Raw genomic sequence first — 17,075 nt, forward strand, 5'->3', positions numbered from 1 at the left:
CTACTAATCAGGATGCAGCTCCTACTGATTGGGTAGTTTGAAGAGCATGATGTTTAAGCTTACCCATTTGACTGGAAAATTTGTATTGTGCACTGATCTAAGCTTGGTTGATTGATTGATTTCTGTCATGTGTCAGTGCTCTCTGAGCGGATTGAATGATCACTGTTTAAAAACTCTTGAACATGGATGATTGGGGCTGCTCCCCTCTTCCACTTGCTGTGGTATGCAACAATCTACTGGTCAGGGCCAGTGAGGGAATATGTTTCTCACTTGGTAAACACAGTTTAGAAATATATGGTAGGTTATTTGCCAAGAAGAAGAAATGACTATACCTGGGTGAAGCTTAAAAACTACATGAAACTTCCAAAAAGGCAAGTGGTCCTCAAAAACAAATAAAAGGATAATATCCAGAATAATGCACAGCGTATAACTCCACTTGCATGAGAGCTAGAAAAGGCAATGCTACAGAGTTGAAATAAACATCAGTGAATGTTTTGGGACAGGAACAATGTGCACAAGGCATTTTTTTAGTGCTGGTGGTGATGCTCTAACTCATGCTTTAGCACAAAGGTGCAACTCTGGGAAAACACATGTTGTCTTCCCATGCAAATATCTGGTAGCAGAATCACTGAGTTACTTGGTACATTTATGTATACAATTTTTTAGACTTTATTTTTATTAACATAAAAGATCAAATTTCATATATTTCACAGATAAAATTCTAAGAAGATAATCATATTTTCTCCTTCTCTCCCTTCCTTTTCTATCTTCCTTCTTTTCTCCTTTTTTTTCTTTTCATAACTTTTTACAAAGGCATAATTCCAACTCACTTTATAACACAAGCTTTATTCAAGCTTTATTCACCACTAACAATAATATACAAAAAGTAAACTAGAAATACCACAGGTCACAGAATTATAAGCAGGAGCTGAAAATGATACTTGTATCACAAGATGTCCATTTCATTCCTATATAATTCTTTATGTTCGACATTAATTGACACATATCAGAGACAATATATGACAAGTCTTTCTGAAACTGTATTATTCCATGAAGTGAAATAGTTTGTAGTTACTTTCATTTTGTTGCCAAAAACAGGATTCATTCTTTTTATGGTTGAGTGGTGTGTGTGTACATGTGCCCTACCCAGCCATTAGTTGGTAGACATCTGGGTTGATTCCATGCAGGAGTTATTGTGAACTGAGCTGCTATAAGTGTCTCATGTGCTGATTTCATTTCATTTGGGTAAATTTCCAGGAATTGATGGCAACTGTTCATTTTCAAACTATGAAAAAAATCATAATAAACTATTACAATAGGAATTTGACTGACTTACCAAAATTCTAGCTTTTATGTAAGCTATTATTTTTTTATTTGTATATTCATGCTTCCTTTGAAAGGTAAAGAGAAGACACAACAGCAGACAAGGCGAAGTCTTTGATCTGCCAATTCATGCTTCCAACCCTGGGGAAGGACAGGCTAAAACCAGAATCCTGGAACTCCATCAGAGCTTATATGTGGGTGGTGGGGACCAAGGCCTTGAGCCACCACCTGCTGTCTCCCAAGGGGCACATGAACAAGAAGTTGGATTCCTAACAAAGACAAAAGAGCCAGAGACTCCATCAGACACTGTAAAGGATATAGGCATCGCAAATGGTAACATGGGCTGCTGCTCCAAATGTCACCCCTGTTTATCTTGTTCCTTTGTAATCAGTTATTTGTGTGAATAATATCACAATAACCAAGAATTTAAAATACTATTAAGCTATAAAAATCATTGAGTAATGCATTTTCATACTCCTACAATTGCTAGATTGTTATCATTCATTTTTTCCACCAAGGTTTTTTCTGTTCCTTTTCCCTATTTCAGTTCTTGCTTAACGTTTGTTTCAATGAGCTTACTTATTACTTTTTTGTTTTTAAGATGACATGATTTTGCATAGAAAGCTCAATTTGCAAATCTGTTCACTATTATCACTTATTTAACTTCATGAACTCTACCAAAAGTAATTGAGATGTTCAAAAATGTATTTACTTTGGGTGTCAAATACATGATGTATTCAAAGAAACCAAACCCCCAAGTAAATAGTTGACCAACAAACTATTTGTCCTAAAGTTCATCTTCTCCTCTCCACAGGCTTTGACAATTGCCAGTTTCATCAAATAAAAACAAAACTGAATGATAACATTGGCATGAAGGAAAAATGGTATATTGGAGAAGGGAAACAAAGGTTAAGAGAAAATAATGTGTGTGCAAAGTCCAGCTTAAGGCATTTTCAATGGCTTGGTAGCAGTCATTGCCTCATCATTGGAAATGAGGTCAACAAACAGCTCCAGCTGTCAACTCCTGTGTGGTCTGCCCCAGCTGTAGAGATATATCTTGGCCAAGTTCATGGCCGTCTGGGAGCAGCTGTGTTGGTCAGTGATAAAAGGCTACCAAAACCTGATTTTGAGCCCAATAAGGGACAAAGGTGTAAACCTGAGACCCAAGGGTGGCACTCATTCCATTGCCATTCACCATCTGGGAACATTGCAGTTGTTCGTGCTACTTCCCTTAGTCAATCTCTGTTTTACTACCTTCATTTCCAAGTGGTTGATGCAGACACACTGGAACCTGAATTAAATTAAATATGCTGGCATAAGTATCTGAGAAGGAAATTTGTACATGAGAAAGGGCGAGTAGAGGCTGGCACCAGTAAATGCAGGGTAAAGTCACTATTTGCTATGCCAGTATCCTATATGGGTACTGATTCGAGCGCTTGCTGTTCTACTACTAATCCAGCTCCTGACTAACGCATCTGGAAAAAATAGTGAAGATGAAGGTTTTGGGGCTGTGCAACCACACGGAAGACCTAGATGAAGTTCCTGCTTCCTGGCTTTATTTTGGTCGAGCACTGGCCAATTCTGCCATCTGGGAAGGGAACTAGTGCATGAAATATCTTCTGTGTATGTCTCCTCTTCTCTGTGCACAACCCAGGTTTTCAAATAAACCTTTAAAAGAAATGGAAAATGATAGTGTAACATTGCACTTAAAAGATACCACTTCCACCATTTCTCAGTTCTTTATCTTAAAACGCCTCCCCTCCCCCAATGCTGCAGCAGGAGGCTTCTCTCTTTACCATCTTTAGTGAATCTAGCTATGCTCACTGAAACTGTACACAGGAAAATTCTTTCCTGTGAGACATGAACTGAGCTTGCTTTCCTCTTTTCATGTGAAATTCCCTGTAACCATAGTTGAAAGAAAAGCAATGACTGTGTGATGTCAGAAAATTCCAACATACATCTAAGCTGCTGCTTTGCGAATTTCTTCTTTAGCTGACTCCCCTTCTGATACAGGATTAATCTCACACGATTTTCCCCACACACACATACATGAAAATGACCTAAAGAAGGAAATGGAGAATTTAATTCTTCCCCACCCCACCTCTAAATGGAAAATATTTTGTAATCAAAATCTATCTAGCAGATTTTCCCTGGATTTATGTTGGTAACTCAATCAGCAGAGATAATCAATAAAAATAAGTTTTCGGTTAATGTTTGAAAAATTAAATGAAACTTTTTTTTAGATTTATTTATTTGATTGGAAAGGCAGATGTATAGAGAGGAGGAGAGACAGAGAGAAAGATCTTCCGTGCGATGTTTCACTCCCCAAGTGAGCCGCAACAGCTGAAGCTGAGCCAGTCTGAAGCCAGGAGCCAGGAACTTTTTTCCCACGCAGATGCAGGGTCCCAAGGCTTTGGCCCGTCTTCTACTGCTTTCCCAGGCTACAAGCAGGGAGCTGGATGGGAAGTGGAGCTGCCGGGATTAGAACCGGGTGCCCATATGGGATCCCGGTGCGTTCAAGGCGAGGACCTTAACCATTATGCTATCTCACCAGGCCCTAAATGAAACTTTTTTTTTGAAAATTTATTTTTTATTACAAAGTCAGATATACAGAGAGGAGGAGAGACAGAGAGGAAGATCTTCCATCTGATGATTCACTCCCCAAGTGAGCCACAACGGCCGGTGAGTGCCAATCCGAAGCCGGGAACCTGGAACCTCTTCCAGGTCTCCCACGCGGGTCCCAAAGCTTTGGGCCGTCCTCGACTGCTTTCCCAGGCCACAAGCAGGGAGCTGAATGGGAAGTGGGGCTGCCGGGATTAGAACCGGGTGCCCATACGGGATCCCGGGGCGTTCAAGGCGAGAACTTTAGCCGCTAGGCCACGCCGCCGGGCCCCCTAAATGAAACTTTTAAAAGGGAAATTAAGAATTGGTAAACATGAAAGAAACTTGATTTTTTAAAAACTGTAAAGCAGTAGAATTAGTCATTTCAATAGACATTCTGTCAAAATATTGAAGTAATAACTGAAAAAAGTGCATGAAAAGTATTAACACACACAAAAAAAACAGAAATAACAATGGAGGTATGTCTATAGTTGTGTTAAAAAACAAAAAAAAATGGCAAACTACATATTATGAGCAAATACTCTAATGATTGACTCAAACGTGGCAAAAATTTCCGCCATTTGAGACTTGGTGCCATTTTTAATATCTGTTCCCTCTAGGTCTCAGCTTCCTTGAGGTTTTAATTTTGTTGTCTACCAATCCACTGTAACTTTGTAACCATGTTCCCACCAATCCTCTGTAACTTAATGGCTCTGTTCATTGAACATGTAAGAAATTTGCTAAAATAAATGTCCAAATAGCTACTTATTGGTGTGTGTCCCTAGGCAAATTATATAACGTTTTCAAGTCCCGATTTCTCCAACATATATCAGGGAAGCTAACTTTACATTCTTAACACAGTTGTTGTAAGAGGTTAAATGAGATCATTCTTTTTTCTTCTTCTTCTTCTTCTGTTTTCTTTTTTTTTTATTATTTATTATTTTTAATTCATTAATTACATTGTATTATGTGACACAGTTTCATAGGTACTTGGGTTCTCCCCACCCCTCCCCAAACCCTCCCACCATGGTGGATTCCTCCACCTTGTTGCATAACCACAGCTCAAGTTCAGTTGAGATTCCCCCATTGCAAGCATATACCAACATAGAGTCCAGCATCTTATTGTCCAGTCAAGTTCAACGGCTTCTTAGGTATACCCTCTCTGGTCTGAAGACAGAGACAGCAGAGTATCATCCCAGTCAATTGAAAGCTCCAACATACCATCAGCAAAAATTTACATCATTATGGAATTAATTGACATAGTAATGAGTAACCAATTTGTTAAAAGTAAATGCGAGTTCCTAGCCACCTTCTGTGACCACCTCACTTACATTTCAATTTTAGTTTATACACAACATGTAACATTCAAAACATAACATGTTATACATAACATCATATCATCTTAAATTAAGGCAAACATGTGGTATTTAACCTTTTGGGATTGGCTCATTTCCCTTAGCATTATGGTTTCCAGTTTGGCCCATTTGGCCACAAAGAACTGCATTTTGTTTTTTTTAATAGCTGAGTAGTATTCCATGGAGTAGATGAACCATAGCTTTCTTATCCAATCCTCTGCTGATGGGCATTTGGATTTTACATGGTGTTTGCTCCCATACTGGGACTGGCACTGAACTTCAAGGCAAAATCCTAAACTAACATTGTCTCCCTACTACTTATTACCTAATACTTACTACACTATATATAAGTACTTACTACTTACTATACTATATATAAGTACTCTACATAAGTAGAAGAAACAAATATAAGTGGTAACACTGAACTGAGTCAATACTCATCAATAACAACTTTGGAAGTAAATTGATTAAGTTACCAAATTAGACAATATGAGCTGATTAAATGGATGAAGAAACAAGACCCGGTGATATGCTGATTGCAAGAAATTCACTTTAACACGTGCTGATTGAGAGCATAAGAATTGTCAAAGCCATTTAAGGTAAACAGAGCACAAAAGTGAACAGAAGTACTTATACTTTTATCAGATGCAATAGACAAAAACTGTAAAAAGGGGTAAAAAAAAAAGTACTATATATACTAACAAAGGGGTCAGTTTAACAAGACTATAAATGAATATGCACATGATGTTAGTATATCCTATTTGCAAAACAAGTGTTATTAAGTTTAAAGGGAAAGATAAACTCCAATGCAATAATTGTGGGGAACTTCAATATCCTGCATTAATCAATGGACAGATGATCCAGGATAAACTAAAAAAAAAAAGTTAGAGTTAAACTATGTTGTAGACCAAGCGAATCTAATGAACATTTGCAGAACATTCCACCAGCAGCTACAGCATATACATTCTTTACTGCACATGGAACACTTTTGAGGCTAGACCACATATTATGTCAGAAAAAAAAAGTCTCAACAAACTAAATAACACCAAAATCATATAATACTAGTGTTTCTGTCCATAATGGAATTAAACTATAAATCAGCTGCTAAAAAATACTAGAAATTAAATGAACAACATTTCTCCTGAATGAACAGCAGATCACTAAAAAATTCCTTGAATCAAATAAAAAAAGCATGGCAACTTATATGATTCAGCAAATGTCCTACCAAGAGAAGATAGAGTATAAAAGTGGGTAGCCAGAGGGAAACTTATTCTCTAAGGAAAGGAGGCCCACCCAGAAGTTTCACTGCCTGAATCTTTTGTTGAACTGTTTAGGGAGTCAAATTCCATTCTAGAAACTAATGTGGCACAACCTTTGATAGCCACATTCCATGTTCACATTCTCCAGTCAATGCTTGAAGACCAGGAGGCAAAAGCATGACCCAAGTACAGAAGTCAATATCTCAAGGATATCTTAACGCACTCAGCTCTATTGCCTTGACAATTGCCCAACTGTGGATGCTCATCCACAGGACTCAACCTCAGTCTTGGACTTTAGCCCAGCAAACCGTTGCTTACGCACACACTTCAAACTTGGTCTCCACCATGAGCAGCCTGTGAACTCAAGATTCCACTTACAACCTGCACTTCCCTTCTTTATCAAATCAAGTTGCTGTTTTTCAAACTGCCTGTATCATGATGTTATATTGGAATGCTTGGTTCACATCTTTGTTCCTGTGCAGTTCTAATGCAGTTTATTCTTTTTCTTTTTTTATAAATATTTATTTTATTTTCATCGCAAAGTCATTTTTTAGACAGAAGGAGAGACAGAAAGATCTTCTGTCTGTTGGTTCACTCCCTAAATGGCAGCAACTCCCAGAGCTGAGCTAATCTGAAGCCAGGAGCCTCTTCTGGGTCTCCCACGGGTGCAGGGTCCCAAGGCTTTGAGTCACCCTCTACTGCTTTCCCAGGCCATAAGCAGGGAGCTGGAAGACTAATCCCCTTGATGTCATGGATGGATTTTTTTCAGCATATTAGCAAGTTAATTAAAAAATCTAAAATATCTGATAAGGTTTAATATAACAAATATATAAAGAACTCAAACAAATTTATGGTAACACTGGAAAATGACTAATGGGCTAAGTGTCCAATCATGGATGAGCAGATAAAGAAACCATTCAACACTGAAAAAAATAAATGAAGATCCTGTTACTGTGATAATATGGTCAAACCTAGACGAAATCACCTTAAAAAAAAACAAACCAAGCATAGAAAGATAAATAACACATGAACTCTCTTATTTATGGAACCCAAAGAAGTTAATACACAGAAGGGAAGAGGCCTGCTGTTGGAGGATGTTGGCAGGTATTCATCAAGGAAATAAAATTTTAGTTGGTTAGAAAAAATAAATTCAAATCACATGTATAATAAAGATACATAATATCTGTCAATCAGAAATATGTGCGTGTAATCCAATGCAGATCCAGATGTCAAGGTTGTCTTTTTTTCGTATGTGTGTGTGTGTGTGTGTGTGTGTGTGTGTGCATACACACAAGCTTTGGATTTTTGTGGTTGTTGTTATTGTTGTTGTTTTTCAATTTGCAGGCAGATTTACAGAGAGAATTTGGTGGGAGTAGTGGGGAGAGAAAGAGAGATTCGCATCCACTGGTTTACTACTCAAATAGCCTCAATGACCAGAGCTAGGCCAGTCTAAAACTGGGAACCTAGAGCTCTGGGCCTCCCATATGACTGCATGAGCATGAGGACTGGACATCCTCTGCTGCTTTCCCAAGTATACTATCAGGAAGCTGGATTGGAAATAGATACAGCTGGGACCCAAACTCACATTCATATGGAATAGCCAGCACCACAGGTGGAAGCCTAACACACTTGGCCATGGTATGGGTCCCCAAGGTTATTTTTGTAATTCTTGGTAAGAAGAGATAAAAGAGAAATCAGCCAAGCTTGCTGTGGGATAACTTGACTTCAAAAACATCTTATGTTTGGCTTATTCTACATTTTTGGTAGAAGTATCATAAAAGTACAGCATGCTTCCTTGAGTGCATTGAAGTAATTGTAACTCTCCCAGATAGACATACATACTCTGTTAGAAGACCTATAGATATAACAGAAAGGTAATTTTATAGTCACAAATTTTGGAAAAACTTTAATATTATGACAGAGAAATTGAAGATTTAGGCCATGAACCTTAAACTGGAGAAAAGTTTTGAATTTTTAATACTATAGATAGGCAATACAATCCCAAGTATAGGAAATCTATAGGCCTTCATACATGAAAACACTCTGATAGCAGCACAAAGCTCACTTCTTCCCAATATTCCTTAACCTTCCATAATCCTTTTTTAAAATGCCACTTGATCTCAATATAAGGGCAATTACAGGAAAAGGCACTGTCCCAGGAAGATAGCCATATTTCTTTCCCCAAAACCAAGGTAGCAGTCACTCTGGTGATTAACAATGGAAGACAACTTCTCCAGAGAAAAATGGCAGACTGCCAAGAGGCAAAGACCTTCTTTCTAGAGGAAGTGACCCAGGAAGTTGGCGGGCACAGAGCAGGTATAGAGTCTGATACTCTGCACACACAAAGAACCTCCAGAGAAATTCTCAAGTCTAGCTGGAGATGTCTCATTGCAGTTAACCACGAAGAACAAATGTAACAGGTGTGCTGGGAAGGTTAACTTGGACTATACAGAAAGAGAAACAAGGGGAAGGAAGAGAAGAGGAGCTTAAAGGAGAGCTGCAAGGCCACTCGTCCCTCTCTACCCACCCTTTGTGGGTGCTCTCCTCTCTTTTACAAATGCTTCTCTGTGTACTTGTTTTTTTTTTCTGTATATTTTTCCCCTAAATGAATGCCAGCCGATATTTCAAAGTCAATTATACATCTTTCTACATGTAGGTCTACCAGGCTGCCTTTTCAATTTGTAAGTGAGAAACACAAATCATTGTACAATAAGATGACATGATCACTCCACCCAAAGGTCATTACTGCTTTTTTTTCTTTTTTGGAAGAGGCAGAGTTTGATACAAACAAGCTTGTAAAGCCAAATAGAGATACTTTCATCTGCCAAATCCAATGTAGTAATTTAATAGCCATGAGATTATTTAAATAAGTAAAGTCTGTAAAAATATCATTATAAAACCATTAGTTTCCATATTTACTTAGTATATAACATTGGTTCTGACAGAAACAATGATCTGGAATTTGTTCGAAAATTATGTTCTCATTCAGAGAAAAAAAAAGCTTGCCCAGAGCCTGTTGCAAGCAGTGAGGAATGTACAAGCATTGATGATAACTCACCAGTTGGTGCAATAAATATTCTACAAGTGGGTCCTGCTTGTTCCTTTGTGAACTGTTAGTGCTATTATCATGATCACAACTTATTTTGAAAGTCACATACACAGAGAGTTTCCACATATTCGCTGTCTCTAAATATCTGCAATGGACCAGCCTGGTCAGCCAAAGGCCAGCAGTCTGGAATTCAATCACATCCCATGTGGATGGACACAAATATTAGATCTATGACATGCCACTTTCAGAGTGTGCATGAGCACAAAACTGGAATCGGGATTGGAGCCAGGACTTGAACCCAAGCATTCGAATATGGTGCACAGACCTCCCAGTGGCATTTCAACTTTATGCCAAATGTCAACACCTATAAATAGGTATGCTTTTATTTTTCCATCTTTATTAAACAGTACCTTTTCTGATCCACTACACCCATAGCTAAGATGTTTTTGTACACTTAAATTTCAATAGAGTTTTTTTATCTTCTGCATATCATACAATACTTGGAGTACAACAAAGAAACTAATTGTACACTTTACAGTTTATTGTTCACACGAGTTTATCATATTTTTCTCCACAGTTATTGAAAGATTTGTACTAACAAATTCCAGACTTTAACAAGCATTTATTAACCTGTAAGCATATGTCTAAATAATGAAAAATAAGTGCTATTTTAGGAATATATTTTATATTAGTATATATTTATATATATTTTTAGAAAGTTAGAATAACAATACATCTATTTAAACATTTTTTAAAGATTGTCCTGGGCATTAGCTTACTCAAAGTCAGCACTTTCTCCAAAGGCAACAATGATAATTGTGACAGCTACCATGTATTGAAGGCTACTGGGCCATCATCTGGACTACAGCTTCATATACATTGGCAGTTTCAGTCCTTACAATGCATGAGCTGTTACCAACATAAATGTTGCTGTTAGATACACACAGTTAAAAATTCATACCTCTAACCAAGCAATCTGTAACTTAAATAGTAATAAGTAACTGCATTGTGAGTTGACATACCTGGAGAAAGGCTAGTATTTGATTAGATTGACCTTCCTTAATAGAAAGTCACAAAATGACCCACACTTTCTAAAAGTGGAAAATGAGGAGCTCAAAGAGAGTGGAATGGGGTGAGAACACATTCAAATGAATGGAGAAGGAGAGGTGAAGAAGATTCAGAGATGGCATGATCCTGGGTGATAGGAGTGAGTAGACCAGGGACAGAGAGGAGGCTATGAACAAATGGACACAGGAAAGCAGCAGACACCCGCTGGCATACAGGTGGGAAGAAAGATGATTGAAGACACAGGAGGTGATTCAAGTCATAGAATTGGGGATCCCAAGACCAGCACAATGGCTTAGTTGATTAATCCTCTGCCTACAAGCACTGGCATGGCATGTGGGTGCCAGTTAGAGCCCCAGCTGCTCTACTTCCCGTCCACATCCCTGCCTGGGAAGGCAGTGGATGTCCCTAAGCCTTGATAACCAGCACCCACATGGGAGAATCAAAAGAAGTTCCTGGCTCCTGGATTTGGGTTGGCTCAGCTCCAGTCACTGGAGTCACTCGGGGAGTGAGTCAGCAAATGGAAGACCTTTCTTATTTGTCTCTCCTCCTGTGTATAAATCTAACTACAAATGAGGATACTGACACCTACCTCACAAAGGATGAACGACTACTTTAATCTCAGAATTAAAGGATAAAGACATTAAGGAGCTGCCAGATTAAAACAAAAAACTTTAAATAGCATTATAAAGCTCTTTAAAAACTGTAAGAAGCAGATACAGGATTTCAAGGGGGTATATTACACAGCAAACAGAAGAACTGAAACAAAATAAACCTGAAATATTAGAAATGAAGAATTAAACAGCTCAAATGAAAAAAAAAAATCAGTGGAAGTCCCAACAACAGAATCAGTGAAGTACAAGAAAAAATTTCAGAACTAGAAAACACCACATGCCAAAAATGTCCCCAAAGTCAGAAACCTGGAAAAGGAACTAAGCAAAGCAAAGCAAACTGTACAAGATAAAGTGACATAATCAAAAGGTTGCACATGATGGTCATGGGAGCCCCTGAAGGCATGGAAAGGGGAGTGGATTGGAAGATGTGTTCAATGAAATAATAAGAAGTTCCTTAATATGGAGAAAGAAAGGGGAATCCAAATTCAGGAAGGGCAGAGAGACCTGAACAGACTTGACCAGAAGTGATCCTGACCATGGCATATCATAATCAAGCTCTCTTCAGTTAAGCATAAAGAAAACATACTCAAATATGCATGTAAGAAATAACAGATAATTTGTACAAGAACACGAATCAGAATCACGCTTGACCTCTCAGATGAAATCTTATAGGCCAGAAGACAATGGAGTGACACATTACAGATCCCAGGAGAAAAAAAAGGCAGCCCAAAATAACATACCCAGAAGATCTTTCTTTCATATCTAAAAATGAAATTAAAAATACAAATTTAAGAAGGAAGAGAAAAACAAGATTTTATCTCTCAGTCTAGTCTTACAAATGTTCCATAAAGATTTGCTACAAATAGTAAAAAAAAATGACACTTACCGTAGCCAAAGAAGACAAAGTGTAAACCAGCGCACTGAAACCACAAAAGAAACCTAAATCAAGCAATGAGAAGCCCAATGCCAAAATGACAGAAACAAACCACTGTCAATGTTAACTTTGAAAACGAATGGCTTAGATTCACCATAAGACAGAATATTAGAGTGCATCAACAAACAGGACCCACCTGGCTATTGTCTATAAGAAACATATCTGAACAAATAAGATATATGAGAACTGACACTGAAGGAATAGAAAACAACATTCAAGCCTAATTTGGAAGAAAAAAATTAGCTTGGAGTGGCCATTCTAATATTAGATAATATAAATTTGATGTAAAAAACATTTTTAAAAGATGAAGAAAAACACCATATGTTGATTATTGGATCCATTCAGAATGAGGAAATAATAATAGATGCATATGCACCAAATTCCAGGGCACGCATGTGACACAATTATTGACAGATTTAAGGGGAGATATAGTCTCCAATACATAACAGTGGGAACCTTAACACCCCATTAATTTTAATGGACAGATCATGACACACAAACTCAGCAAAGAAATAATGGAGCTCATTCAGAAAATAGAACAAATTAATTTAAGTAATACCTATATTCAGACACAGAATACATTTTTTTTTTCATCAGTACATGGAAACTTCTTTAGGATTGATCACATTATAAGTCACAAAACAAGCCTCAAATGCATCAACCTAACGTATCAAAACTTGTGGGAAACAGTCAAGGTGATACTAATAGGAAAGTTCATTGTAATCCATGCCTACTTCAAGAAACTAGAAAGGCACCAAGTAAACAAGATAACTATACAAATGAAAGAAAAAGAAACAGCCAAAATAAGAAAGATACAAACCAGAGACCAAAAGAACAATACATAAGATCAGTGTATCAAAGAATTGGCTCTTTAAAAAAAAAATAAAGAATAGATTCCTCACTTGATCAAGTAATCAAACAAAAAAGAGAGAGAAAAATCGGAAGCCACAAAAATCCAGATGAAAAAGGATGTAAGTTACCTCGGATAACATAGAATAATCAGAAATGGTTGCAAGCAATTATGCACCAAATCAGAAGACCTAGAAGAAATGGATAGATTTCTAGTCACATTCAATTCACCAAAATTGAATCATGAGCTAAATGAAAACCAAACTAAACATACAATCTAGATTAAGATTGAATAAGTAAGCCCTCCTAATAAAGAAATCCCAGGACCAAATGGCTTCACTGATGAATTCTACCAAATCTTCAGGAACTCACCCCAATCCTCTAAAACTATTCAAAAGCAATAGAAAGGGAGGAAGTCCTTTTAAACTCTTTCTATGAAACCAATATCACCTAATACCAAAGCCAGATAGAGACACATCAGAGAAAGAGAACTACAGATCAATACCCCTGATGAGCATAGACTTGATAAACTGTATCATGGAGTGTACATGCTGAGAAATGAAGACAGGGTGCAGTACACATCTCTACTCCTGAATAAAAGGAAGACCTCTAATGAAACAATTAAATATAGAGTATCATACTAGATTTTCTACCTTGTCTATACCTACAATGCCATCATGCACTTAAATAGCAGAGTGTTAAACTTGTAACTGTACTAAAACATTGCTGCTGTGATAATACAGAAGAAATATTATATAGAATATAGAATAGAATAGAAAAAAAACTATATAATGGAAAATAAGAATAACATCTTTTCAAAGTTGCAAATGATCTTACTATAAAACTTATCCCACATGTTAATCATTAAGTTTTCTAAAAAACACCAACACAAGGGTAAGCATAGACTCACTAGCCCTTTCAAAATGGGAAGATGCCCTTGGCAGAGAGTTTGCAACTCTTTTTCCCAAACCTGTGTCTAAGCTTCTACAACACTTTCTAGGGTTCCACGTTGTCATCCCATACAAGACAAAGGAGACTGGCTTGAAGATTCATTTTCAAATAAGCCACAATAGCTTTAAAACTATTTCACACTAAGAGTGTACATTTCGAACTGGCCTTCCTTACCAGAAAGCCAGAAAAATGACCCATGATGATTATGAAATCAAGATAGAGTTCTAAACATCTAATAGTGGATGGCAACAGAGAAAGCTGCTGTAATGCATCCAGTTTAAAATAAAGTTTTATCAATCAGAGAATACTCAAGGTCTACTGCTATGTCCCTCTGTTTTCTCTCCACAGTGAGAATATCCTTGCGAGTCAGTACTTACAACCAACAATTTATGGGAAAAAAGAATGAATAGGAAAAAAAGGAAAGAAGAAGGTAACTGATCTATTCAAGATGCTCATGCCAAACCAAACACACTCAGAAAAAAAGTGTGCAAAGAAGTACTATTGAGCATTTCTTGCTATATTGCTCCCCAAAAGCAAAAAAGGAAACTTCCACCACTGTTCTCATTCTTCCACTATTTCTAACTATACTCCATTATAAGATAAAATAAAATGTTTGAATCTTTAAGGTTGTCTTTAAATGTATGCTATTCTTCTATTTCCAAACAGATTTTTTTATTGAAAATTTACATTGTGAGCCATTTACTGACTGACTGTCCAAGCATGACTAATTGGGCAATTTCAGTGGTACCATCTTCAATGAAAAATTACTCAACTCCAACTCTAACCTGCCAAAAATGTTTGAGTATGCCTCAAAGATCCTTTCTTGAGGATGTTTATTCTAGTTTAACTGCCAAACATAAGTAGTTTATGATTAAAACTAATGAATCTTCGGGCCTGGCACTGTAGCCTTGCACCCACCGGATCCCATAATGGCACTGGTTCATGTCCTGGCAGCTCCACTTCCAATCCAGCTCCCTGCTTGTGGCCTAGGAAAGCATTCAAGGATGGACCAAAACTTTGGCACCCTGGAAAGAAGTTCTTTGCGCCTGGCTTCGGATTGGCTCAACTCCGGCTGTTGAGGTCACTTGGGGAGTGAATCATCAGATGGATGATCTTCCTGTCTATCTCTCCTCCTCTCTGTATATCTGACTTTGCAATAAAATAAATAAATATTTTTTAAAATTAATGAATCTGCAAATGGTAAGGAGAAGTTACATGGCAGAGGTAAAATAAACCAAGATCAGGTGCACTTAAATCATATATGGGGCAGGTGTTGTGTGCAGTGGTTAAAATGCCACCTGGCATGTTCACATCCCCTAGCACAGTCTCGGCATTGAGTTCCTAGTTACTTCACTTCAAATCCAACCTTCTGCTAAGGTGCTTCCTTAGAGGTGCTGAGTGATATTACAACTATTGGGATCTCTGATGCCCAAGTGGAAGGTCAGAGAGAATTCTAGGCTGCCGAGTACGCCCTGGACCCGCTCCAGCCAATATTTGCATTTGGAAAGTAAACTTGCAGATGGAAGTGCTCTCTCTCGCTCTCTCTCTCTCTCTCTCTTTCTGTTACCTGTGTTTACAATAAATGAAGGTAAATAAGCAAGCATTTTTTTCTAAAATTTTAAATCATGTACAAATGATCTATTTAACCAGATAGATATAGATTTGTCCTTTCACTGTTTTGCTTTGAAAAGAATCAGTTAGTTGATTCAAGTACCAACATATAGCAATAGAACATAGAAGCCATACTGCTAATTTAGGACTAGATCATAAAAGTCAAATCATAAAACTTACTGGACTCAATAGATAAAACATTTTGGAGAGCAGTTATGGGAACAATAGTATGTACTTACATAATGAATTTTATAACTAAGAAAACCAAATGCTTTCAACATGTGCCTTTCGAAAATTAACAATGAAATTTGGGGAACTTAGCAAAATAACATTATCCTAAGTTACTTCCAAATTTTATATACACGAAATCAAATCAAGCCCTAAATGAAAATAAAATATATTGCATTTGAAATACTAAAGTATTGAAAATATTTTTATTCCTTCTGAGCTATCATAATAAACCACTAGAAACTGGTTACTCTGTGAACAAAATAAACATGTATTGCTCGCAGTGGTTAAATATGGAGAGCCCAGGATCAGAGCACCAAGAGAGACAACTGTTATGTTCTGAGGGCTCGCTGTCTTCTGCATAGATGCCACCTTCTCCACCATCTCCTGCGGCCAAAGGAGCAAATGTACCTCCATGGTCCTGTTTTCTGAGGATGCTCCATTTCTCTTTATCATTTGATTAATGGGACTAATTAACACCTTAGGTTCTCAAGGTACCAACAAGTGGCAAATAAGTCGTTATGGTATCATGCAGCAGTTTCCAATGCTAAATCATGAGATTGATGTCAACCCCTAATATACACAATAATAGTAATAACGATGATAATAAAAATCAGGACAGGGGCCAATGCCATACTGTAACAGGGTAACAGGATAAGCTTCAGGATGTGGCACCAATATCATGTATGGATGCCAGTCAGCTGCTCACTTCTGATCCAGCTCCCTCCTTACAGAATGGGAAAGCAGCAGAGCATGGCTCAAGACTTTGGGCCCCAAAACCCACTTGGAAAACCCAGTAGAGTCTCCTGGCTCCTGGCATCAAACTGGCCCAGCGCAGGCCATTACAACCACCTGAAGTAAACCAGTGGATGGGGGACTAATATTCTCTCTCTCTCCCTTCTCTCTGTAACGTGGACTTTTAAATAAAAATAAATTTTTTAAAAGGACCAAACAAACAAACAAAAAATCTAAAATAGATAGAGAACAACAAGGAAGCTTAGAATCAGACAGGAAATGGTAAGCGTGGATTCACTTATACCTTACTAGGTAGGACACAAAGATTAGTTACTCCTCACTAGGGTATAGAGGATTTCTCTGCACATCCCTCCTAAAACTGTTCTGCACCTAAACTGTTGACATATGTCCTGTTAGAGTTATAAGCCAGTCTAGACTACCTGAAAAAAAAAAAAGCCAGGTTCAGCAGAATTGTGCTTCCACGCTATAAAATGCTAAATA

The sequence above is a fragment of the Ochotona princeps genome, chromosome 7 (genome assembly GCF_030435755.1).
Source record: "Ochotona princeps isolate mOchPri1 chromosome 7, mOchPri1.hap1, whole genome shotgun sequence".
Classification (NCBI taxonomy): domain Eukaryota; kingdom Metazoa; phylum Chordata; class Mammalia; order Lagomorpha; family Ochotonidae; genus Ochotona; species Ochotona princeps.